This window comes from Clupea harengus, chromosome 24 (assembly GCF_900700415.2).
Source record: "Clupea harengus chromosome 24, Ch_v2.0.2, whole genome shotgun sequence".
NCBI lineage: Eukaryota > Metazoa > Chordata > Actinopteri > Clupeiformes > Clupeidae > Clupea > Clupea harengus.
This window is the reverse complement of record NC_045175.1, coordinates 14798752-14824957: the sequence shown is the minus strand read 5'-3', so window position 1 is coordinate 14824957 and position 26206 is coordinate 14798752. Positions and strand designations below refer to the sequence as shown.

At 45.4% G+C, this 26206-nt stretch overlaps 1 pseudogene; it reads left to right on the top strand.

Moving 5' to 3' along the window:
- LOC116219085 overlaps positions 1–26206 on the top strand; it is a 97292-nt pseudogene that overhangs the window by 64613 nt on the left and 6473 nt on the right.

Below are 26206 nucleotides of genomic sequence, written 5' to 3'. Positions count from 1 at the left end.
CTGGCAAAGATATTTCTAATTGGCTGTTAAAATACACATCGATTTTTCCCCCACAAACAATAATAAATAAAGAAACACAATTACAAATACAAAAACATGCACATCCATCACACATGCATGACACAAAATGGGAGAAAACAGGGTTAGAAATGCAGTAGCGGCGTGTCACTTCTGAAACTGAGGAGGCCCCAACTAACTTTAGAAGTGGAGACTTGACCACGAACCTGCAGTTGTGTCTTTGTGTCATCAAGTCAATTACATGTTACACACTTATTACAGACCTTTACTCACAATACAAGTTGACAATAATATATGTGTGTGTGTGTGTGTGTGTGTGTGTGTAAATGCATGCATGTGTCCATGTGTGTGTGTGTGTTTGGGGGTTGGGAGGGGGTGGGTCGGAAAAGATCAGTGAAAGGAAGTTGTCTATATTTAACTTTCAATTTGTTTGTGTATGTGTGTGTGTGTGTGAGCGAGAGAGGGGTTTTTTGTATTGCGAAGATTGAATAATGACAAGAAGAGTATACTAACAGTCCAAAACGTATGATATTGATTAAAAGAATAATAATTAATTAAATGTATTTATTTAGTTCTATGGGAGATCCTTTCAGTGTTTGTGTGTGTGTGTGTGTGTGTGTGTGTGTGTGTGTGTGTGTGTATGTGTGTGTGTGTGTGTGTGTGTGTGTGTGTGTGTGTGTGTATGCATGGGAATTAATGAATGAGTGTATGTGGGATGATTCAAGGCAGAGACCCAGATGGAGATCAAACAAGTTTTCCTGAACAGAAGTCCAAAGTACGAGTCCAAAGGAAGAATCCAAAAAGCCAGAAACAGGTCAGAACAGGTTAGATCAGTCAAACAGGTAAACTATCCAGACAGACATGAATCCAAAAGACAAACAATGTGAGAAGGATCTTAGATCAAGAACGGCAAACGCATTAATACGGCTCTGTGGAGTGTACTAGACAACAGTACCTCACAGTGAGACAGATTAGGTCAGTGAGGTCTTTCAAAAGCCCACAACTTATTGGGGAACAGTCTACAAGTGATGATATTCAGTCTTTAAAAAGCCCACAGCTAATTGGTGTTGATGTCCAGGTGAGGCCGGGCAGGATTGGAGTGGGCGTGGCTGAGAGGGAGGGCTGGTTAGGCTGATGAGGTGATACAGTGAGAGAGATGGAGGGATGAATGTGACGTGGGGAAATACAGCACACTAGAGTGGGATTGAACAACTTGGGCACATTCTTCAATGTTATTCAGCAAAAATAAAAAAAATCAACAGTAGTTCAACAAATCACTTCCACCCCCTTTTCTTCAGTCTGAACCCCCCCCCCCCATCACTGCCCTGCCCTCTCACTGCCCCGCCCCATCACTGCCCTCTCCTCTCTCTGCCCTCTCACTGTCCTCTCACTGCCCTCTCACTGCCCTCTCTCTGCCCTCTCTCTGCCCTCTCACTGTCCTCTCACTGCCCTCTCACTGCTCTGCCCTCTCACTGCCCTCTCACTGCCCTCTCACTGCCCTCTCACTGCTCTGCCCTCTCACTGCCCTCTCACTGCCCTCTCACTGCTCTGCCCTCTCACTGCCCTCTCACTGCTCTGCCCTCTCACTGCCCTCTCACTGCCCTCTCACTGCCCTGCCCTCTCACTGCCCTCTCACTGCCCTCTCACTGCCCTCTCACTGCTCTGCCCTCTGTTAGATTCCAGTGATATTTCTTATGTTCCTAAAAACTTGTACATGGCCCTCTCGTCCTGTTGATGTGTGGAGGCCCACATTCTTGGTTGTGTTAGAAAGGATGGAGGCCATATGCCGTTCCACCCAGAGACAGCGCCGCTGTGGAATGTATATGTTGTGAACCATCCTAGGCCTGGCTGAAGGACATTGATGGACTGTCATGGCCATGCCTGTGTACGAGTGTACGTGTCAGAAGAATTGTTATACATTCGTGTTCGTTTACGTGATACCCATAGTTAAATTACGTGGTGCCCAACGTTCCACGTTCAGACTTCAGCTCACGACGAGAGACACGGACCTTGTTTCATCTTCCGAAGACCCCGACCCGCGGCGACTCTCAGAGCTCTGTTCCACTTAGACTTAGAATACTTAGACTCAGAAAGTACTTAGTGATATTTCTTGTCTGCTACAATAAATATCTCTGGCTCTGATCCGAACCGCTCCAGCTTCATTGATTGCAACAACCCACTACATCACCCTTCAGAATTAAGTATATTAGACTAAATAAAGGAAGAAATCTATCAGTGGTGCCGAAACCCAGCTTTCCGCTGGCTGCTGCGTGACGTCGGGACATCGCCTGCCTGGTTGTCGTGCCATCTCCTGCCTGGTCGTCGTGACATCGCCTGCCTGGTCCGGGGAAGACACATTCCACAGAAGGCCGCATCTTGACTGGGGCCTGCTCCACATTCCCAGGTGATGTTCGCTGACCTCACTCATTTCCAGTACGAAGTTAATGAACTAGTTTAGATAAGTCTGTTTATGGTTTCTTTTTAGTCTGCCAATCAGTTAAAACAAAAAAGAGTGGGAATGTTGTACCATCAAGGATCTAGTACTTTTGATGATTAACCTGTGTCAGTGATTCAAGCGCTGGGATCATTTGATACATGCTATGTTTGTTATAAATGTTTGCTATTAATGTTTGTTGTTAATGTTCGTTGATATAGCTATTTGGTTGTGCACTAACTCTATCAGTCTCGCCGTATTCTGTAGAGGGGTTGACGTCAGGCTCGGAGTTTACTTCGAAAACCGATATATGATCTGTTCTTGTGTTAAGACGACAATTTGCTTACGTGTCCTGAACTCAACTCGGCCGGGTTGCGTGAAGGCTGTTTCTATGATTAGCTGGTTCTAAGTGTGGAAACCGTTGGTTATTTTGTTTTCTGAAGGCTTGGATAAGATACATATAGTCGAGGTGCGGATCGCCGAATCCAGCACGGCAGAGGGTGGTCAAGAGGAACTTGGTCCGGAAATAGTTCTGAGATACCCACAGGGTTCTGGGCTGGTTTGCCCGAGAACAAGATCACTCATAGCTGCGCTACTCTCTCCTCTTCCAAAGACAGGGAAGGGCGAGGGTGGGGGCTAGTGGTGATCGCACGCACCCGCTTTGTCTCCTACAGAGAGGGAGGGGTGTGTGTGTGTGTGTGTGTGAGAGAAGATAGGAGAGGCTGTGGAATTTGTGCAGTGTGTGAAGAGACAAAGAAAGCACATTGTGGTTAAAATTACAGCTAAATAAATTGGAAAAGTCAGAATTAAATTCGGTTATAGTGTGGAGGAAACACATTGTGGTTAAAATTACAGCAAATAAATTGGGAAAGTTGAATTGAATTTGATTTGTATTGTGTGGCTATAAGAACAATTTGGAAAATGGCCACGGCTGCTGATCCCACAGAGGTGGATGAAAGCACGATAACTGTAACACTGAGTGAAGGAGGGGAATTTTCGTTTGAAGACTGTGTTGGTGACATGTATGGCTATCAGATTAACCTGGAACTGGTAGCCTGGGCTGAAAAGAAGTATAACCTCAACAAACAAGAGGTAGAGGTTAAAAAGAAATATAACATCACTGAGACCCGTGACTGGTGGCCAAAACGCAAATTTCTGGAGGTGTATGAGTCTTGGGCAAAGAAAAAGACAAAGAGTGTTTCGATTGCTTTTTTGCTGATGTCTCAATGTAAGCGGCTGTTTGTACACCATGCTTATAACAAGGGAAGGATGGAGTGCCAGCACACCACTGATTTGATTCAACAGCTGAAACGAGAGGTTGCGGAACTGAATAAGAAACTTGAGGCACGGGAGTCCAGGGACGGACTGGCGTTTTCACCCCGAGGATGGCTGGGTCCTCCAGGAGGGCGGGACCAATTTGGGGCGGTCGTAGGGATGTACCCAAATCCCTCAGCACCTCCTCCCCACTACGAACTGGGGATGGCGCCCTCTGGTGGCCATGGGCGGGATCCTCACGCAAGCATGTTTGCTTCCCCAGATGACAGCTATCCAGGAGAACACGTGCCTATTGAAAGCACTCCATACCCCCGCGCGCCCTCCCAACCGATGTCGATGATGCCTTCACCTGTCAACCCACTGCCATACCCCTCTCAACAGGCCTACCACCCTTCTCCCACTCCTCGACAACATCTTCACCAACAGGACCAGCACCCACCACAAAGCAACGAGGCCGCATCTGTGCCTACAAGCCCCATCGCAGCCTCCCACACCGAGGAAGCATCTACGTCAACAGGGGACTCCGTGGTGCGCGATAATAGGGACATGAGCCTCACACGTGGTGCGGAGGGAGCCCACGGTGCCGCCTCTCGCAGGCAAGCAGCAAAATTCGTGATGTGTGAGGAGAGGGTGGAGGATGCTGATGAAGAGATCAGAAACATAAGACCAGTCAAACGTATGGAGAATGCAGAAGGGACCACCATTATGTATGAACCTGCCCCCCCGAATCAGATTGAGAAATGGAGCAAGGACATGGAACACCCAAAGAGGGGCGGACTGAAGCCATGGATGACACTCAAGGAACTGAAGGTGCTCTATGACTTACATCCTTATGATGCCCTGGCTATCCTTCACAAACACCTCAACAGCTGCGAGCGCACACTCATGCGGGCAGCCGTGGAAGAGGCCCTGGGTCCTCAAAAACTGGGCCTCGATGCAGGATGGGCCAAGATCAAGGATTGGATTGTTGCCAACGCGAAGTCTCAACTGAATTGGGCAAAGGTCACTGCCTGCTTACAAAAGAAGGGAGAAACATTGGATGATTTCAACGATCGATTCCTGGAATGCTACACACTACATTCAGGACACGCAGCGAAGTTTGATTTGGACACACTCCCCTCATCAACCGACACACCTCTTAAGACCTTGTACCTGCAACAGATCTTGCCTGAACTCCAAAAGGGTATAAAGACCAGAATGACTTTATGGGAGGATGACAACAAGCAACTTCAAGAAGTCATGAACGTCGGCTACCAAGTGGAAAGAGATGAACAGATCAAAATCAGAGCCCTCACGCAACAGAACGGGGAGAGGAAACCCGCCCCGGATAAAAAGAACACTGCTTGTCACAACTGTGGAAAGAAAGGTCACTGGCGCAGAGAATGCAAAGAACCAAAACGCCCTGACCGTCCACGTAGCAGTTCAAGTGAAAACGACGCATCGAACTACGCAAGGAACTACAAGGATGACCGTCAACACAACGATCCAAGGGACGACCGTGAGGAGGGCCGGAAACAATGGATCAGGAAACTTCAAGCAATGAGCCTGCAGGAGCTCGATCGACTGGGTCAACCAGACGATTGACTAGAAACCCCCTCTCTGTGTGCCATCGCTGCTGCTGTCCACCGACGAAGAAACACAAACAGTTTCTACGTTACCGCTCTTATTAATCACGAATTGGAAATTGAATTTTTAATTGACACTGGTGCTGAATATACAACTGTCCCTACCAAGAAGATGATGCCCCTCCCCCCGATGTCTGGAACACACATCACAGCCAAAGGAGCAGCAGGACATGGCATCAGACTTTCAGAAACAGACCCCATCAACCTTTCCATCGGCCCCAAAAGCGTGGTGACAACTCTATGGCTAGGGGACGACCTAGGCGAAGCTTTGCTAGGGATGGACGTTCTCCTGCTCATGGACACAAGCCTCGAGTTCAAGGATGGAAGAATGTCGTGGAATTTGAGGAGCTTGCAGAGAGAAGATCTCAAAGACCACCCCGTCTGGGCCAAGGGAAAGACTGACTGCGGCCTGCTGAAAATGGAACCTGTGATGTTGACTGGAAAAGTTCCCCCAAGTGTAAAACAATACCCGCTCAACCGAGCTGCTGTCGACGGACTGAAACCAATCATCAAAGATTTGTGTGCCCAAGGAATCATCTACAAGACTCAGTCTGCCTCCAACGCCCCCGTGTGGCCTGTGAAGAAACCAAATGGATCCTGGAGACTGACGGTGGACTACCGTCTGGCCAATCAAGGACTCGCCCACCTGAGTCCAGTTGTGGCCTCTGGCGACCAGTTTCTCCAAGACCTCTCGCCAGCACACAAGGTCTTCACAGTGCTCGACGCCGTTAACGCCTACTGGTCCGTGCCATTGGCACCTGAGTGTCAGAAGTGGTTAGCCTTCCAATTTGATGGGTGTCAGTATACATGGTCTCGCCTTGCGCAAGGGCTGGCATCAGCCCCCACCATCTACCACCAGGCTCTGAGACGACACCTGACTCTGCCCGAAGCTCCACGCCTAACCTCAGCCGTCATCACTTACCTGGACGATATTCTCATTGCATCTGAGACGGAGGAAGAACACGACACGGATTCGAGAGCATTGATTGACTATCTGCACAAAATGGGTCACAAATTGAGTTATGATAAAGCACAGATGTCCCAACAAGAAGTCGTCTACCTTGGACAGAAGATTTCACAAGGGAAAAGAGAGATCACGCATGACAGGACAGCTGCAATTCGCAAAACCCCCGAACCCCGAACAATCAAAGAACTACGTGCTTTTTTGGGAATCTGCAATTACAACAGGAATTGGGTGGACAATTACACGGAGACCGCCCAACCATTGAACGACATGCTGAAAGGAAAGCCAGACTCCCGAGACAAGATCAGCCTCGAAGCCGAAGCACGACAAGCCTTTGAGGATTTGAAGAACTGCCTGTGTGAAGCCCCCGCGCTGGGACTTCCCAATGTGCAGAGACCCTTTACACTCTTTGTCAATGAGTGTCGTGGGTTCATGACATCAGCTCTGACACAGGAACATGGAGGATTGTGGAGACCTGTGGGCTACTATTCGGCCAAATTGGACACAACTGCACTGGGCTTTGGCCCATGCCTGAGAGCGGTACAAGCCGTGTACCTCGCCAACCAACTCGTGACCAATCTTGTGCTTGATCAGAAGATCACCATCCGTTGCCCACACTCTGTGAATGCTTTGCTGGCTGGCAGGAAAGTCCCATGCGTCTCAGATAGCCGCTGGGGAAACTGGCAAGCCGTGCTGGAAGCACCCAACATCTCCCTCCAAAAAGCCTCTGTCTCAAATCTCTCAACCATGATTGCCCCCACGGACGCCACGTACGAGGAGGATAACCACGTGTGTGAAGACTTGATCGCCCTGATGGATCAGGAACACTTTGTGAAAGAAGATCCTCTCCACAACCCCGAGCTTGTCTTGTACACTGACGGATCTTCACTGGTGGAGGATGGCATCCGGGGAGCAGGATGGGCTGTCACAACGGAACACGAAGTCTTGGAAACAGGATCTATGGATCCCGGAACGTCAGCACAGCAAGCAGAATTGAAAGCATTAACCCAAGCACTCAAATTGGCTGAAGGAAAGTCTGCCACAGTCTACTGCGATTCCCGTTACGCCTTGGGGGTCGTGATGGACTTCGGCCGTCTTTGGGCCCAACGAGGGTTTGTCACGGCCAAAGGCACGCCCATAAAAAATGGTCAATTAGTAGCAGACTTATTGGACGCCATGCTACTCCCCAAAGAACTGGCGGTGGTCAAGGTGAAAGCTCACACTCACTTGGACACCCCAGAAGCCCGTGGTAACGCGCTAGCTGATGACGCATCCAGAAAAGCAGCAAGACAAAAAGAGGGGAGGAGAAATGGAAACATTGAAATGAAAACTGACCTCGGAATGGAAAACGACTACGCAAAATGCCTTCGATTGAGAAAGGAATCTGAAAACGAAGAATGGCGGAAGGAAAGCTTAGCGAGCATAATGGAGATGCAAAATGCCTCAAGCCAAGAGGAGAAGTGGGATTGGATGGGAAACAGTGCAAAACTACACGATGACAAGGTGTGGCGACAGGGAACGAAGACAGTGGCCCCTCAGAACTTACTGCCATACCTAGCCACGCAACTTCACTCACTAGGACATGTGGGTGTGGAAAAGATGCGCAATAGGTTTAGTCAGGTCTGGTGGAATCCAAAATTCACCGGCGTGGCAAAAGATGTTGTTAAGCGATGTGTCACCTGCATGAAAAACAACCATGATCGGAAAGTAAAACTTCCCATGCTGAAGGTTCCTGCCCCCCCTGGTCCTTTTCGTTGCCTCCAAGTGGACTACATCACACTGCCGGCGTGCAAAGGATACAGAGACGTCCTCGTGGTCATCGACAAATTTTCTCGTTGGATTGAAGCTTACCCTGCCCGCCGAGGAACAGCTGCACACACAGCCAAAGTGCTGGTCAAAGATTTCATTCCTCGCTATGGCCTACCAGATCAGATCTGTTCGGATAATGGAAGTCACTTCACCGGAGCAGTCTGTGCAGAGGTATGCCGAATGCTGAACATCGAATGGTCTTTTCACTGTCCTTACCACCCGCAATCATCAGGACAGGTGGAACGAGCAAACAGAACACTGAAGGAAAGACTGGCAAAGATGCATCAAGAAGGAACACCTTGGGTGGACGCGCTCCCCATTGCGTTGAGTAGCATGAGAGCTACACACAACAAAGATGTGGGCCTGTCCCCTTACGAAGTGGTGTTTGGCCGGTTCTTCAGCTTCCCAGGCTCCATTGACCTACGCAAAGCCGATGTGCACCTCACCTCAGACGCATTAATGAACTACTGCATCAGACTCTCAGAGACCCTCCAGCTGACGTCCAACCAAGTCAAAGAGGCCTGGGTTGAGCCGCCAGAGGGAGGACACTCTTTGGTGCCTGGACAGTGGGTCATGATTCACAAACCACAAAGAATTCCGTTAGAGGCCAAATACGAAGGGCCGTATCAGATACTGTTAGTTACTCCATCTGCCATTAGGGTTGCTAACAAGACAAAATGGATCCATGCTAGCCATTGTAAATTAGTTGACGCGCCAACTGACTGAGATTGACATTCATTGGACTGGCAGAAAACCTCTTTCACGTCTGTTTTACAGAATAGGTGAGCAGAGGGAGGTCAGAGTGCGGGAAGACTTTAATTTCTTATTTTTTATTTTTACGGAGGGATTAGCGACAAAAGGAAGATTAGGGAATTAAAGTGCAGGTTTCTCCTCTGTCCTCTCGAACCAGTCCAGGTGAGATGTTGGTATAGGTTTTTGGTGGTACAACTTCTTAGATTAGAATGACACTTGCTTAGTGCTATAATAGTGGTTACTGTAATCAAGACAAATGTTTAGTTGCTTAGCATTAAAGCATGCCATAACTGTGCTAGATTAACATAACTGTTAGATTAACACTGTCCCCCCCCCCAACTGATACTGCTCTTGTTCTTTAAATCCTATGTACCCCGTGGCTGGAAACCTGAAGACCGTCATCACGACCGAGATCCTGAGATAGCGTGGCTATCTGCACCATCTGAACTGTGTTGCCATCTTCTGAACTTTCCCGACCACGAACTGTTACCCTCTCCATCAGCCGTCCCAGGAGAAGACTCTTGAAACGACTGTTCCAAAATGAAATGCCATGTGTTGTATGCCCTGTTGATATGTTATTTGTGTATAAAAGGAAATTGTGACATTGACAGCCATTATGAGGTTCACAGAGATAACACCTTCTTGCAGGCTGCGCACGGTCTGGCGAAGGCTAAAGGAGTGCAAGCTTGCTGGGTTTGTGGGTTAATGCAAACCTCCTCACAGGTACCACCTTACATTGCTGTCCCCTTCACAATCCCTGAATACACTGCCGCCTATGGAACACCCTCCATAGATGCCCCTTTTTACACAGTGCCCATGGACATAGGTCCCCCCACTAAGGTTAGATTGAGCTACGCCCCCGTAGGAATTATTTGTTGGGTTAACTCCGGCAACGGACAGGTTATGGGTAATAGTACATGTACCTACACTACTGACGTAGGTAACCCTGGTATTCAGATCGAGCAAGATGGTGTCACGATTGAAGTCCCCCTCCCTACGAGGGTGGCCGCAGACCACCGTATAAAAGACACTGACACCATGCTTGCAGTAAATGGGTCCATGTTTGTGTGTGGGTCCACTGCTTACTCTTACCTCCCTGTCTCCTGGTCGGGTTCCTGCTATATGGCCTACGTGGTCCCTGCTCTAGGAATTGAAGATGAAAAGCATATCAAAGGTGATGCCACTGGTCAGAGCAGATCCAAGCGTGATCTGTTTGGTAATAATTCCCCCATTGCTACCCCAACTCAAAGATTTTTTGCTGCTATCATCCCTGGGTATGGTGCCACTGTGGCCCTCGATGAGATTAGAATCCTAGTTAACACTCTGGACGCAATCGCTAACGATTCCGCCAGTGGACTCAGCGACCTTAGTCATGAATTATATGGACTCAGGACAATGGTTTTCCAGCACCAATACCTCCTTGACTTTTTAGCAGTCCGCTTGGGAGGGTATTGTTTTTTCATTAAGCAACACTTGCACCAACGTTGTTGTACTTATGTCCCTGATCTGTCCGCTAACGTCACTGGCTATGTTAAAGATATTCATACTAACGTTGCAAGGTTGACTGTTGAGACCAGCCCCTGGTCCTTGGGAAAGGGATTGAGTGATCTGGGTGGGTCTCTGTTTTCCAAGATCATCCAGATGGCTCTACCCGTACTCATCCCTATCGTCCTGATCTATATCGCCATCAGAGTGTCCCTCTCTGTGCTCCATGCCTGTACTTCCCCCACTCCCAAGTTGGCTGCCCTGAAGGCCATACCGGAGAATGGGACTCCCCATCCCCCGACCCATCTCCCCAGAATTGTTTAGATTAGGATAGTCCTGCTTTATGCTTCCTTTTACTTTACCTTCCCTTCCCCTCTTCCCCCAACTTTCAGTAGGGTTTCCCCCGAGTGACCCAAGAACCTACACTGGATTTCCCAGTGTATGACAAAGTATCCTTGTTTTATTATTTCCTGTCCTGTATTTTCCAATTCCTCACCCCCCTTCCCTGTTTTGTATTTTCTTTCCATATAATCATACAAAAAATGTCAGAGCCATGAAAAATGTTTATTGTTTAGGTTTTTTTAGATTTTCCAGAAATACACTGTTGTTGTTGATGTTTTAAACTTTGTTTAAGAATGATCAAAAGGGAGGAATGTTAGATTCCAGTGATATTTCTTATGTTCCTAAAAACTTGTACATGGCCCTCTCGTCCTGTTGATGTGTGGAGGCCCACATTCTTGGTTGTGTTAGAAAGGATGGAGGCCATATGCCGTTCCACCCAGAGACAGCGCCGCTGTGGAATGTATATGTTGTGAACCATCCTAGGCCTGGCTGAAGGACATTGATGGACTGTCATGGCCATGCCTGTGTACGAGTGTACGTGTCAGAAGAATTGTTATACATTCGTGTTCGTTTACGTAATACCCATAGTTAAATTACGTGGTGCCCAACGTTCCACGTTCAGACTTCAGCTCACGACGAGAGACACGGACCTTGTTTCATCTTCCGAAGACCCCGACCCGCGGCGACTCTCAGAGCTCTGTTCCACTTAGACTTAGAATACTTAGACTCAGAAAGTACTTAGTGATATTTCTTGTCTGCTACAATAAATATCTCTGGCTCTGATCCGAACCGCTCCAGCTTCATTGATTGCAACAACCCACTACATCACCCTTCAGAATTAAGTATATTAGACTAAATAAAGGAAGAAATCTATCACCTCTCACTGCCCTCTCCCTGCCCTCTCACTGCCCTCTCACTGCCCTCTCCTCTCACTGCCCTCTCACTGCCCTCTCCTCTCACTGCCCTCTCACTGCCCTCTCCTCTCACTGCCCTCTCACTGCTCTGCCCTCTCACTGCCCTCTCACTGCCCTCTCACTGCCCTCTCACTGCCCTCTCACTGCTCTGCCCTCTCACTGCCCTCTCACTGCCCTCTCACTGCTCTGCCCTCTCACTGCCCTCTCACTGCCCTCTCACTGCCCTCTCACTGCCCTCTCGCTGCCCTCTCACTGCTCTGCCCTCTCACTGCCCTCTCACTGCCCTCTCACTGCCTCTCACTGCCCTCTCACTGCTCTGCCCTCTCACTGCCCTCTCACTGCCCTCTCACTGCCCTCTCACTGCCCTCTCACTGCCCTCTCACTGCCCTCTCACTGCCCTGCCCTCTCACTGCCCTGCCCTCTCACTGCCCTGCCCTCTCACTGCCCTCTCACTGCTCTGCCCTCTCACTGCCCTCTCACTGCCCTCTCACTGCCCTCTCACTGCCCTCTCACTGCACTGCCCTCTCACTGCCCTCTCCCTGCCCTCTCCCTGCCCTCTCACTGCCCTCTCACTGCTCTGCCCTCTCACTGCCCTGCCCTCTCACTGCCCTCTCACTGCCCTCTCACTGCTCTGCCCTCTCACTGCTCTGCCCTCTCACTGCCCTCTCACTGCTCTGCCCTCTCACTGCCCTCTCACTGCTCTGCCCTCTCACTGCCCTCTCACTGCCCTCTCACTGCCCTCTCACTGCCCTCTCACTGCTCTGCCCTCTCACTGCCCTGCCCTCTCACTGCCCTCTCACTGCCCTCTCACTGCTCTGCCCTCTCACTGCCCTGCCCTCTCACTGCCCTCTCACTGCCCTCTCACTGCTCTGCCCTCTCACTGCTCTGCCCTCTCACTGCCCTCTCACTGCTCTGCCCTCTCACTGCCCTCTCACTGCCCTCTCACTGCTCTGCCCTCTCACTGCACTGCCCTCTCACTGCCCTCTCACTGCACTGCCCTCTCACTGCCCTCTCACTGCCCCATCACTGCCCTCTCACTGCTCTGCCCTCTCACTGCCCTCTCACTGCCCTCTCACTGCCCTCTCACTGCTCTGCCCTCTCACTGCCCTCTCTCTGCCCTCTCACTGCCCTGCCCTCTCTCTGCCCTCTCACTGCCCTCTCACTGCCCCATCACTGCCCTCTCACTGCTCTGCCCTCTCACTGCCCTCTCACTGCCCTCTCACTGCTCTGCCCTCTCACTGCCCTGCCCTCTCACTGCCCTGCCCTCTCCCTGCCCTCTCACTGCCCTCTCACTGCCCTCTCACTGCCCTCTCACTGCTCTGCCTTCTCACTGCTCTGCTGACCAAGTCTCCAAAAGCACTTTAACTGCCCTCTGTTCTACAATGTCTCAATGGCATACAGCTGGTGGTAAAGATAATTAGCAGGCGCTTTTATCTAAAGTGACATACTCAACTCACAGCATAGATCTCACACTGCTGAGACCTGCTTAGGCCTGACACCACACAGGAGTGTCTGCTCACCACACTGGCCTCCCTTTGAATGACAACCACACCTCTTTTACAGAGGTGGAATTCCCCGCCCCTTTTGGACCACACCACCTGCATAGGTAACAGCGGGGAAAAACTTTGCTAAAAAAAACTTTGCTACAAAATCATTACAAATTAAATTCTAGAAACTGCTAAATAAATTCTCCTAACTCAGGAAAGTAAATTGTCAGTGATATAAACAATAGACATCTGACATAGATTTTGTACATATTGAGCTCAACCATCGCACAGCCTGAGCAACGCCGGGCGCTCTCGAACATATCATACCGGCATAGTAGGCCTGTGGTAAAGGGTCGTGCTTCCTTAATTTAGCGCAGAAACTATGGCTGATAAGAATGTATGTTTATTTCTTTATTTCTTTTAAATTAATTATTTAAATAATAAAAAAAACACTATTTTAAAGCTTGTCCCCCTCTTCCTGATTGATTCCTTGCCTTGACTGCAACTTGCACTACAGATGAAATGACATATTTAAAAACACATTGATGGAAAATGGGCGCGTGCATTTGTCAAACATGGCTTTTAAAATGATAGGGAGATGACCTACTCAGGAGCAGACAGCGAGGTCAAACGGACGCTGTTTCCAGGTTGCATACACCAAGTCATACACCAGTCCGTAAAGACACTGTTTTAGACCCAGCTTACCTGCCCTTCTGGGTTTTAATCCCTGGATTGTCTGGTGTTTTCTATGCAGCCTGAGTTTTTGTGCTGTTAGATTTAGTTGAATTACAGATATCAGACCATAACTTCACATACCAGACCATACCTCAATTTGACCCCCACTCTCAGTTTGAAAAGCACCAGGCCAGAGCCATCAGGCTTGGCTTCTGGCCTTTTGTCTATGTTGAGAGCCATCAGACATGGTTCCTGGCTTTTGTGTGTCTTGGAGCCAGAGCTATTAGACCCTGATTGTTAGCCTTTGTCTACAGCCATGTCAAGATACAGTAGTTGAAGCCAAACATATTAGCCTCTATATGGCCCTACCTGGCTATAGGCCATGGTCAAAGCTAGACCTCCCCTTTGACCTCCAGACACTCTCACTCACTCCCGTAACTCTATGTTATTGTTAATATGATAGTTCTACATTATAAGAACTGTACATTTCTGCAATGAAAATAAGACTTTTCCTCGTAACAGAGTACTTTCCTCGCAGAAGAAGACACTGCCTAATGGCATGCGACCGTGCTGTGCCAAGTTAACTGTGGCAATTGTTGGAATAAACGTATTCTTTCGCTAAGCCGACTTCCACAAGTCTCATACTCTGAACGAGCTAACTTGAACCGAAGATACGGGCCTCGGCAGTTTCAACAGGGAATTCGCCAAAGTGCCTTGGCCTGGTTCTTTAAAGAACCGTTTGATTTCCCTACTCCTGTCTGCTCTGCTGTTGGATCCCACATACACCACATTATGACCTCAGATCTGAGATAAGTGTCACAATTCAGGCCACGTGACTGTATGATTAATATAGATTTGTGTGCGTGTGTGGGTGTATGTGTATTGTGTAGAAACTGAGTTGTTAGAGAAACTTTGTTAAAGTTGTTAAAGTGTGCCTGCAGGAGTTCATGTGATGACACTGGAAGGAAGGGACTGACTCCAGATCAGCCTGTAGGAGTTAATCTGATGACACTAGAGGTGAGAGACCGACTCCAGATCAGCCTGTAGGAGTTAATCTGATGACACTAGAGGTGAGAGACCGACTCCAGATCAGCCTGCAGGAGTTAATCTGATGACACTGGAGGTGAGAGACTGACTCCAGATCAGCCTGTAGGAGTTAATCTGATGACACTAGAGGTGAGAGACCGACTCCAGATCAGCCTGCAGGAGTTAATATGATGACACTGGAGGTGAGAAACTGAGTCTGATGGCCTTTTCAGTCAGTGATCCATGGTGCCTGTGTGGATTGCTGGGTTTGATATTACTGTGAGTGGGAACATGTAATAAATTAACACCCTGAACAATGTCTGCACCCTGAGCTGACACAGAATACCCAAAGGTTCAGTCCCGAACACTTATAGCACCTAAACCATGTTACTGTTTCTTTAAGAATATGAACTCAAGGCTGAAGGAGGGTGTTCCGATGGAAACTGTTATCTAAGCAATAAAAACCTTTCATAACGACATGTACAAGAACGCAAAGTTCACTCTGAAACAGTTAACAACCAGTACAGGTGAAACAGGTCTTAGGTGGCTACAATGATCTCAAGGTACGTGCATTTACTTGTTTTGATGTTAAATTGAAATGGATATGAGTCGAGGGTGAAAATGAAAAATATATCTACATTTGAATCGATAACTGTTCTTGTTTGTCTGGCATATGACCGAATGCTCTAAATAAAAGCTCATAGATCTGTTGGCTAGAGGATTGTTAAGGTATATTAATGTAGGCTACAGGGAAACTGATGGTCTCTTAGATTTGAAAGTAGACTTGGCTTCATTATGAATAGTTTCATAGTATTGTCCGTGTGCTGATTTCCTGCCTGTCCCATGTCATGTGACCCCATACTGTAACATGTCTGTCCTCATGTCTCGGTGACTCTAAACATGCTGTCTGTGATCTATCAGATTTGCATCACTTGTTGGTACCAAGTAAGAAATTATAGCAGTAGAGAAGAGGGTTAAAGTTTATCCTGTGGTCACAGAGACCTTTATAGTTAAGCCTGTCCCCATAGCTAAAGCAGGGCTGTTCAGGGGTCACATAGTGTGCTGAGGTCAGTGCTGTCTGTCTGTGGGAGTTTATCTGGTAGTCCCAGAGGAGAGAGGCTGACTCCAGATCAGCATGGTAACTTATGCAGTCTCTCTTATCAGCATATCTCACCAGTGAGTTCAAAGGTCATGAGGTGCTAACTGGGTTCTCACTGGGCAGTCACTGCTGCATGAAGTCTGTTTGCTGAGGTCATTGCAGTATGAAATTAGGGCCCAGTGTATGTAAATGCACTGAGAGTATAAATGAAGTGGCTAATCTACTTCTGTCTGTGAATAATAACTTTAATCTCTACCAGAATCATGGTCACCCTTGTACAAGCAGCACAGTTATCCAATTACTGCGGGCTATCTGGTCACATAACTCTGTTAATCATTCTCATGCTCTGGCAGTGGGCATGATTGCTGGTTCCAAACACCTTTAGTGATAAGACAGAAGTCAGATTTTTGAGTTCTAGTAGTTGACAATGACAAATAACTCAAAATGACATTGCTGCATGTCAAAATTGTTCAGCTGGAGATGAATCTATTGCAATGTCAATGCTTCTGGATGTGAAACAGTGTAAATAAGTCATGCAACAACAACCAGAAACATTCATGTCCTTTCATCGGCATCTTACAACAACTAACATGAACAAACATGTACAAAACTGTTGGGAACAATAGCTAAAGTTGATCATTTGAAGATTGTTGCAAAGGTTGATGGGAATTCATTTGTGACATTGACATTGTGGCAGCAGGGTTTTCCAGAGACCCCAGGTTGTGAGCTCCCTTTAAGCAATGAGACCACATGTTGTGAGCTGCCTCTAAGCAATGAGACCCCAGGTTGTGAGCTCCCTTTAAGCAATGAGACCACATGTTGTGAGCTGCCTCTAAGCAATGAGACCCCAGGTTGTGAGCTCCCTTTAAGCAATGAGACCACATGTTGTGAGCTGCCTCTAAGCAATGAGACCACATGTTGTGAGCTGCCTCTAAGCAATGAGACCCCAGGTTGTGAGCTGCCTCTAAGCAATGAGACCACATGTTGTGAGCTCCCTTTAAGCAATGAGACCGAAGGTTGTGAGCTCCCTTTAAGCAATGAGACTCCAGGTTGTGAGCTCCCTTTAAGCAATGAGACCCCAGGTTTGAGACCCCAGGTTGTGAGCTCCCTTTTAAAACAAAAGGATCTCGCCCCAGCACCCATTAAGGCTAAGTAAATACAAACCCACAAGAAGGATTTACTTTTCCTTGCAGAGCTGAAATCAGTGGCTGTAAACATATGATTGGGTTTTTGTCCCTGGATTGTCTGGTGTTTTCTAGGCAGCCTGAGTTTCTGCGCCTTTTTATTTCCCTACTCCTCTCTGCTCTGCTGTTGGATCCCACCTACACCACATTATGACTGCAGATCTGATCTCAGTGTCACAATTTAGGCCACAGTACAATACTTAATGAATGAATATGTTGGCAATAGATTTTTGTGTGTGTGTGTGGTGTGTGTGTGTGTGTGTGTGTGTGTGTGTGTTTGTTTGTTTGTTTGTTTGTTTGTTGACACTGTGATGTGATTTCCTCTAACAACTCAACAACAACAACAAATATTTCCCTAATCCTGTCTGCTCTGCTGTTGGGTTCCACATAAACAACAATATGGCCGCAGATCTGAGATCAGTGGCGGTGTGTGTGTGCCTGCAGGGCCATCGATATGGGTTGAGGGTGAAAATAAAAAAAAAACTACATTTGAATTGATAATTTATCTTCATTGTCAGACATATAAACAAATGCTCTAAATAAAAGCTTATAGACCTGTTAGAGACTGCTATAGAATTTTCAAGGTATATTACTGTACACGGAATCTGATGGTCTCCTAGATTTTAAAGTAGACTTGGCTTCATTATGAATAGTTTCATAATATTGTCCTTGTGCTGATTTCCTGCCTGTCCCGTGTCATGTGACCCCATACTGTAACATGTCTGTCCTCATGTCTCGGTGACTCTTAACATGGTGTCTGGAATCTATCAGATTTGTATCACTTGTTTTTACCAAGTTAGAAATAACAGAAGTAGAAAAGATGGTCACAGAGACCCTTATGGCTAAGACTGTCCACATAGCTAAAGCAGGGCTTTTTCAGGGGCCACATAGTGTGCCGAGGTCAGTGCTGGTCGTAGTTCCACGTTGGTGAGACGAGCTGCCTAGCACTACCAGAGCAGGGGTGTCCCTCTCTACCTTTAAGAAGCTCTTGAAGACCCAACTCTTCAGAGAGCAACTCTCTTCCTAACTTGCACTTCTACTAGTACTTAACTTGCACTTACAGCAGTTACATTCCCGCAGTTTTTTTCTATTTCTTATGTAAAATAGTATTTATTGTTACACTAGGTCTCTATTGCTCGTAGTTTGACTGTTCTCTCCCTTGAGAAGAGTGATGGGTCCTTGTTTGAACCTCCTTCCTTCAGCAGTGGACCAGCACAGTCTGAACCTCAGTGAGTTATCGTCTTTCAGATTAGTGCAGGATTTGGGTAACTCAGAAGAGATGAATGTAGTATTTGATTGTTGTTTTTTGTTGTTTTGTTGGGAGTTGAGTGAGTCAGCTGTCTGCACTGCCAAATTGAGCAGAACTCGTAGTCAAAATAAACAACTAAGTCTGTAACTCTTGTTTTCTTCTAATTTCCCTCTTTTCACTGGTATCTTTATATATAATCATATATTTTACCCTCCATCTGCAGTAATAACTTGGGGTCCCATGACCTTTGTTTAGACCATGGGCTTGCATAATTTGTTTTCCTTACAATAACGTGTGTGTGTGAGAATGCACAAATGAGCATGCAGCCCCCACTTTTGGTGCTCTTCTCCTTTTTTTGAGCTAACAGCCCCCACATTTGGTGCTTCTCTGTCTCTCTCTGTCTCTGTCCCTAGCAGAAACAAGTTTTCTCCTGACCATCAACACTGACAATGATTTGTTTTAAAAAGTCAAAGTTGCTGTTAACGATATCACGTCTTAGGGTCATGGTTCATTCATTTATTCGTCATCCATCAATTATTTGGACGATTGGCTTCTTTGCGCTCGCTCAAGAGCAGCAACGGTACAAGACTGCCATCTAGTGGTGGCACACTTGCACCGCCTCGGCTTTGTGATAAACAGGGAAAAAAGCGTTCTGCGCCCAGGCCAAACCGCACATTTCCTAGGCATGTTTCTAGACTCCACCTCAATGAAGGTCAGTCTGTCTCAAGACCGAATAAAAGCCATCAGATCATGCGTGCATCAGTTCAAGCTGGGGCAGACAGTCTCGTCCCTGTGCTGCCAAAGGCTGCTGGGCATGATGGCATCAGCCGCAATCGCTCTGTTGTGTATGCGGCCTTTTCAGATATGGTTACACTAGGTCTCTATTGCTCGTAGTTTGACTGTTCTCTCCCTTGTACGTCGCTTTGGACAAAAGCGTCTGCTAAATTACTAAATGTAAATGTAAATGTAATGTGTCTGTGGGAGTTTATTTGGTAGTACCAGAGGAGAGAGGCTGACTCCAGATCAGCACAGTGACTCAGTCTGTCTCTCTCTTATCAGCTTATCCTGCCAGTAAGTTCAAAGGTCATGAGGTGCTGGTAGACAGCATTATCAAGACTGTAAATCAGGTTTTTACCAGCACGTGAAAGTCATCCATGCTGAAAGGGTTAATGTTTCCTTGTGCTGATTTCCAGTAAGTTCCGTTTAGTGCTTTTTACAGCCCTTGGACGAGAGCCATCTTTGTTACAGCAGGTGGCTGGCAGTGGAAAGTTTTCTTTCTTCCATTGTTGACAAAGTGGGCCTAACTTCATTGATGGGCAACGTGGCTGGCTACATGCAAAGTATGCTGTGCATGACCTAAAGTTAATTTAATAACTTGGCAAAGTTAACAGCCGTAGCCGTGACAGACAATATGACTCAATAGCACGACTCTGACACAGGGGTCTGGAACAAACAATATATTTTACTGGCAGGGTTCGGTACACAGGCAGTCCGTCCGGAGATCATGCAGACAAATCCGACAAGGAGAAGGCAAAAGCAGGGTTCGTTAAACAAAGCAGAGGTAAAAAACACTAGAAGAGAAATAGACTGGGAAAATCGCTGGAACATTAGAACACGTAGGAATTCAGCATCCAACTATCATAATTTTCTCTCGAAACATTCTCTTACATAGTTATCAACCAAATGCAATTCTTCCATAGAAATGTTTCAACCAAAATAAATGTTTTACAGGCAGGTCACCTGACCAATGACTGGATGCTGTCTGGTCACATTACTCTGTTAATCATTCTCAGATGCTGACAGCGGGAACAATTACTGTTTTCAAGTCTCTTTGGCGAGTTTTCTTTCAATAATTTGATGTGTTTTCTTGTAAAGGGCTGGTTAGGCTAAACTGACGGTCTCCTGAACATGATATTACCTACTGCTGTGTTTAGTACTTCCCTCTTCCCCCTGGTTCATCCATTCTCACTGAACTTAAGAACAGATGAGAAAGTGAAAAGCTCTTTATCAATCCTGTTTGACATTTAGGTATCTTTGGATGTGTGACTCTTTCTGGTAGACTAAGGTTCAAAGGTCAGTCAAGTCAGGCAAACGGCTCCTTCAAACCCTGACAGAATTCATGTGTAGTATGGATGGAAGTCTGTGTTTTACCAGTTCATCTTTTTATGTTTGTACTTTTATGGTTGTGTCTCAAGCTCCCACACCATGATCTTATCATACAGATGTAACATAATCCTATCATCTGTAAACTAGTTGACATAAAATCCACAGTTGAATGAATGTGTTTGTAAGACATGTAGATCAACTGTAGGGAATCTAATAGAGCTGCTGATGGAGATTTGACACATACTATCCTCTAAATATGAATGTATATAAGGACACAGAGTGCTTGGTCTCAGCTGTGAACTGGGGAGAGATGGTGAAACAGTAATCCTGTGGGACTTTGGACTATCAGCATAAAGTCTGTTCCTGCTGTAGCTCAGCACTGGCGTGTAAGATAATCAGTCACAGATCTCTGGTATGTGTTCTTGGCCAGAATCTGCTCACTGTGAATAGAAATAGCCTTGCATGATGTGTTGGGTTTAGTTTGAAGTGTGTGTGTCATCCGAAGTGGTGCCCATGTTGTCTAGTATGTCACAGACTTCAGAGGGCATCCTCCATCAGTTTGTCTGAGGCTAAGTCTGGTGAGATAAGAGATCTGTATGTGTGGGTGTGTGTGTGTGTGTGTGTTACCCTAGTGGTCAGTAAGAATAGCTGGTGGCCAATCAGCAAAGGTCTTCAAGAGACAGCAGGATATATACAGCAACAGCGGGGTGTGTGCAAGTGAATTCATCAAGAGGATTGTGTGTGTGTTAAATATGTAGGCTTGTGTGTTTCAGCTGTGTGCTTTCTAGTTTCATAAGTTGTGCTACATATCAAATATTTTAAGTGTGTGCGTGTTTGTGTGTGTGTGTGTCTTTCATGTGTCTACAGTATTATTGCATGTGGTCCCATGTGTGTGTGTGTGTTGTGTGCTGTAGTTTGCCCCATAATGTTGTGAGTGATTAAGGTTTTCTTCTGTGTTTAATGTTCATATTCAAAATGTAGATTGTGTCTCCCTTGTTGTGTTAATATTAGCGTGTAATTACTTTATCATTTTGAGTCTGTGTGGTATGTGTTATTGGCTGTGTGAAGCCTCCTGTCTCTTAGCATCTCTGTGTCGCGTCCCAGTATGAGACTGTCTACCTTCCCTGCCTTCTGTATCAGTTACCTGATGCTTGTCTGTGCACAATAAAAGGCAAGACATCAAAGAGAAGCCTTCTGTTTGTTCAAGTTTATTGCCCCAGTATATTTCATAAGGTTGTGTATATTCATGAGTGTTCCTGTAAGACTGAGGTCAGCGGAGCAGGTGGTCTGGAGGTCTTAGAATTTTGCAGTCTCAGCATGTTGGGAATCATTCAGTTGCTGTAGCTGGTCTGAAGTTCACCCAGCAGAGATAATCACTGAGTTGCTGTTCCTGGTCTGTTGTAGGGTCAAAACTTTGCATTTAGGCCATGCCGAAACATAACATCTTGTCCTCATTGATGGTATTAATGTTACACCATATATTTGTAGACCCAGTATTAGATATGATCAGTTCAGGAAACAGGTTTAATCTTATATGCCCTCTGAGTAGGGGTGTCACACAAGTCTCTGAGCCATTTGCTGACACTTTCACACCCTCCCTCAGGACAATTTCGCTCTCTTACCAGCAATGTTTACATTCTAACCTAAGTCCAAATAAAAGCACAATGACAACTAGATATAAGATGCATTGAATTATTGACTAAGGTATGTCATTATTAACTCATTATGAACTCTGAACCTTAAATTCTGATTCCTTCATCATGAATACCCCCTGTTCTATCATGCAGTTGATATCTCCTTTTGTTACCATAACAAGTTACGTTGTGCAATGACCAAGCCGTTAAGTATACGGGTAGATTTAGAATGTGAGTCTGTCTGGTCTTATGTCTGTTCATGTTAATATGATATTATAGTATATGTTAGTATGAATTTAAAACTAGACGTACCGCACAGTGGTGCGTAATATGAAAAGTGAGGGAATGAGCGAGGGTTAAATTAAATAACAAGATATTTTATATTAAGTGTGTAATCTTAAACTATTACGTTTCTGGTAACAAAAGACGAAAACGCTTGTTGTATATCTTATTCTAAGTGAATATGTAGGGAACTACAGTTTGTGGTTATGGAGGCTGTAGCTTACACTGATAGGGTGTAATATTATATATTTATATATAGGTGTAATTTAACCCTGTAAAGAATGTGAATCGCCTACCCTAGCTTTAAAGGAGCAGTGTAATCCTGACTAGCTAAATTTTTTCATACTCACCACCCTTGGCAAATAGGGGGAATCTTAAGATAAGTCAATATTAACATTAACATAAATTGTAGAAAATAATAAAATATAACACTGATCTTTGGCTCTGTTGCTGTGATTAGTCTAGTCTTTACACTATTATACAATTAGCTTTTGGTAGTCCAGAGTTGGAACTAAACCTTGACTGAGAGACTTTGTTTTAAAATGATGTGTGTCTATGAGTGCATCACGCCCATATCCTGTCTGGACTGGTCCCCAAAGAGGTTACTGCTGGAAAGCATTAGTTTAATTTTGAGCACATCCGTAAGCATGTTCACATGCAACACGCTCAAAATGAACCATGACCACTTTTTGCTGAAGACAATTATCAGTAGTATCAGTTTGCACAGCACTGTAAAATTACAAGCTTTCTTGTAAAGCTCCATATTTCTCCTCTTCAGGTCTAAAGAGATTCTATCAGTACTGCTAGAATGAGTGCCTCTCAGGAGAGAGAGGAGACTGCAGGTCACAGTAAGACACTCAGACCAGAGTCTGCACTACACAGCAGTGTGACCATGAAGAAGGACAAAGACATGGAGGAATCTCTGAAACTCAGTGATGATCCAGCACATTCTGATGTGAGGTGAGTTAAGACACAGATGATCTCATGTCTCCACTATCTGCACACACTCAGAGTTACACATAGAATGGGATGGTACAACTGTGCAGCTTGTTTTGACATTAGAATGTTTCGCCTCAGCAAGAGGAAGACTGCAATGGTGAAATTAGATGGTGTAAGGTGCACGCTTATCCAAGCCAGTAACTGTAAAAATGCTTATTTTGATGGAGGTTGTATTTCATTGCCGCTTATAATTGTTTTGTAATGGTCACCACCGCTCTATGAAGAACCCCTGCATGGTCGTAGAGGGTAGTGATGGTCTGGAAAAAACAGAATGGTTATATTAATAAATTCATTTGGAATTTTCCGTTGTTTGAAAAAATGTATTGATAATTAATGTCACTGTATCGGTAATGAACTCAATATCACAACATTTCATCACCATCCTAAGTTGTTGTTATACCCCTAGACGATACGACACAATAACTATGCATAATTATGGAAGGACATCATACACATAATATATTATACCCAAACGCATGTGCATGTAGGCCTGTTTTTCTATGATGCTTTTTTATGTGTTTGCTCATGGCTCGGTCCTTCTTTCAGTGTGCACTTGCTCTCTCAACTCATCTCCAGCTATTGCCTACGTCAGTCTCTGAAGTATAAAAATCAGTTGCTTCATTTATGTAAAAACAACATATAGCTTGTGTCAAGTGTTTGTGTATCATTTTTTATTCCCAGATTAAAGGCACACAGACCCCCATCTCCAGTTCCCAGCTGTGTTTCCATGAAGAGTGATGGGTCCTTGTTTGAACCTCCTTCCTTCAGCAGTGGACCAGCACAGTCTGAACCTCAGTGAGTTATCGTCTTTCAAATTAGTGCAGGATTTGTGTGACTCAGAAGAGATGAATGTAGTATTTGTTTGTTGTTTTTTGCTGTTTTGTTGAGAGTTGAGTGAGTCGGCTGTCTGCACTGCCTAATTGAGCAGAACTCCTAGTCGATCTCAAAGTAATGGCAAAAATAAACAACTAAATAACATGTGGACTCACCGAGCAATTCATTTTGAAAACGACACCAACAGAAGATTCTGCCCAATTGTCACATGGTTTGGTGTGTATGTGTGTGTGTACCCAACTGACGCCCCATACATTAAGCACCACTCTTCACCCTTCTCTCTGTGTGTGTGTGTGTGTGTGTACATTGAACAGGATACATACATATGTAAAAAATCTAAATTATCAGGCTTTCCTGTTTTGAGAACACCACAGCTCCTACCCTGTAAATCCATACGTCTGTTTTTATTTATTTATTTTTACTACTTAGGATCCTCAAATATCCCCTTTTCTTTCAACCAGTAACCATCTGTATTCTTCAAGAAAATGTTACCTCACTTATTACAATTCAGCTTAAAAAACTAAAATCTCAGGGTCAGACGTTCAGTCTTTCAGGAGAACGTCTGTTTATCACTGGACCAGTGTTCAGTTCCACAACCTGTGGTGGCAGTGTTCTTGGTTGTTCCTCCACTGTATGTGGCAGAGACTGTTGTGCCCACACTCAACTCATCAAAGTCCCAACATGTTCCTACACAAGAATAGTTCCCTACCTGTGTTAACCTAGTTTGATTTCCCATCGTGCACAGTATTTGATTGAGATGTCTTTTCAAACAGTTTCCAATAGAACAATTTCACAGGGCTTCCATTTCGAGGTTCCCAGCACTAGTCTTTGAACATTTTAAATCTTACTGTTAAAATCTCTTCTGGCAAAACCATGATATGTCAACACCATTAGTGGATTTTTGAAATTTTTTGAGATTCGAAAACTTGGAAAATGTAAAATATTGTACATAATTGAATATTACTGTTATTTTTTTACAAAATAGAATCACTGCAAGATGCACTCTAATCCAAGCCAGTACATGTAAAAAACGCTTATTTTGATGGAGGTTGTATTCCATTGCCAGTTATAATTGTTTTAATAATCACCATCACTCTATGAAGAACCCCTGCATGGTCGTAGAGGGTAGTGATGCTCTGGAAAAAAAACAGAATGGTTATGTGAATACATTAATTTGGAATTTTTTCTTTGTTTGAAAAAATGTATTGCAACTTGGTATCACTGTATCGATAATGAACTCTAAGTCGAAGTATCACAAAATGTTATCACCATCCTAAGTTTCTGTCCCACCCCAAGACGATATGACACAATAACTACGCATAATTATGGAAGGACATCATACACATAATATATCATATCCAAACGCATGTGTACATGAAGGCCTGTTTTTCTTTGATGCTTGTTCATGTATGTGCTCATGACTCGGTCCTTCTTTCTTTCAGTGTGCACTTGCTCTCTCAACTCTTCTCAAGCTATTACCTACGTCAATCTCTGAAGTGTACAAATCTGTTGCTTAATTTCTAAAAATAAAATATTAAGTCAAATGTTTTTGTATCACTTTTTATTCCCAGATCAAAGGCACACAGACCCCCATCTCCAGTTCCCAGCTGTGTTTCCATGAAGAGTGATGGGTCCTTGTTTGAACCTCCTTCCTTCAGCAGTGGACCAGCACAGTCTAAACCTCAGTGAGTTATCGTCTTTCAGATTAGTGCAGGATTTGGGTAACTCAGAAGAGATGAATGTAGTATTTGATTGTTGTTTTTTGTTGTTTTGTTGGGAGTTGAGTGAGTCAGCTGTCTGCACTGCCAAATTGAGCAGAACTCGCAGTCAAAATAAACAACTAAGTCTGTAACTCTTGTTTTCTTCTAATTTCCCTCTTTTCACTGGTATCTTTATATATAATCATTTATTTTACCCTCCATCTGCAGTAATAACTTGGGGTCCCATGACCTTTGTTTAGACCATGGGCTTGCATAATTTGTTTTCCTTACAATAATGTGTGTGTGTGAGAA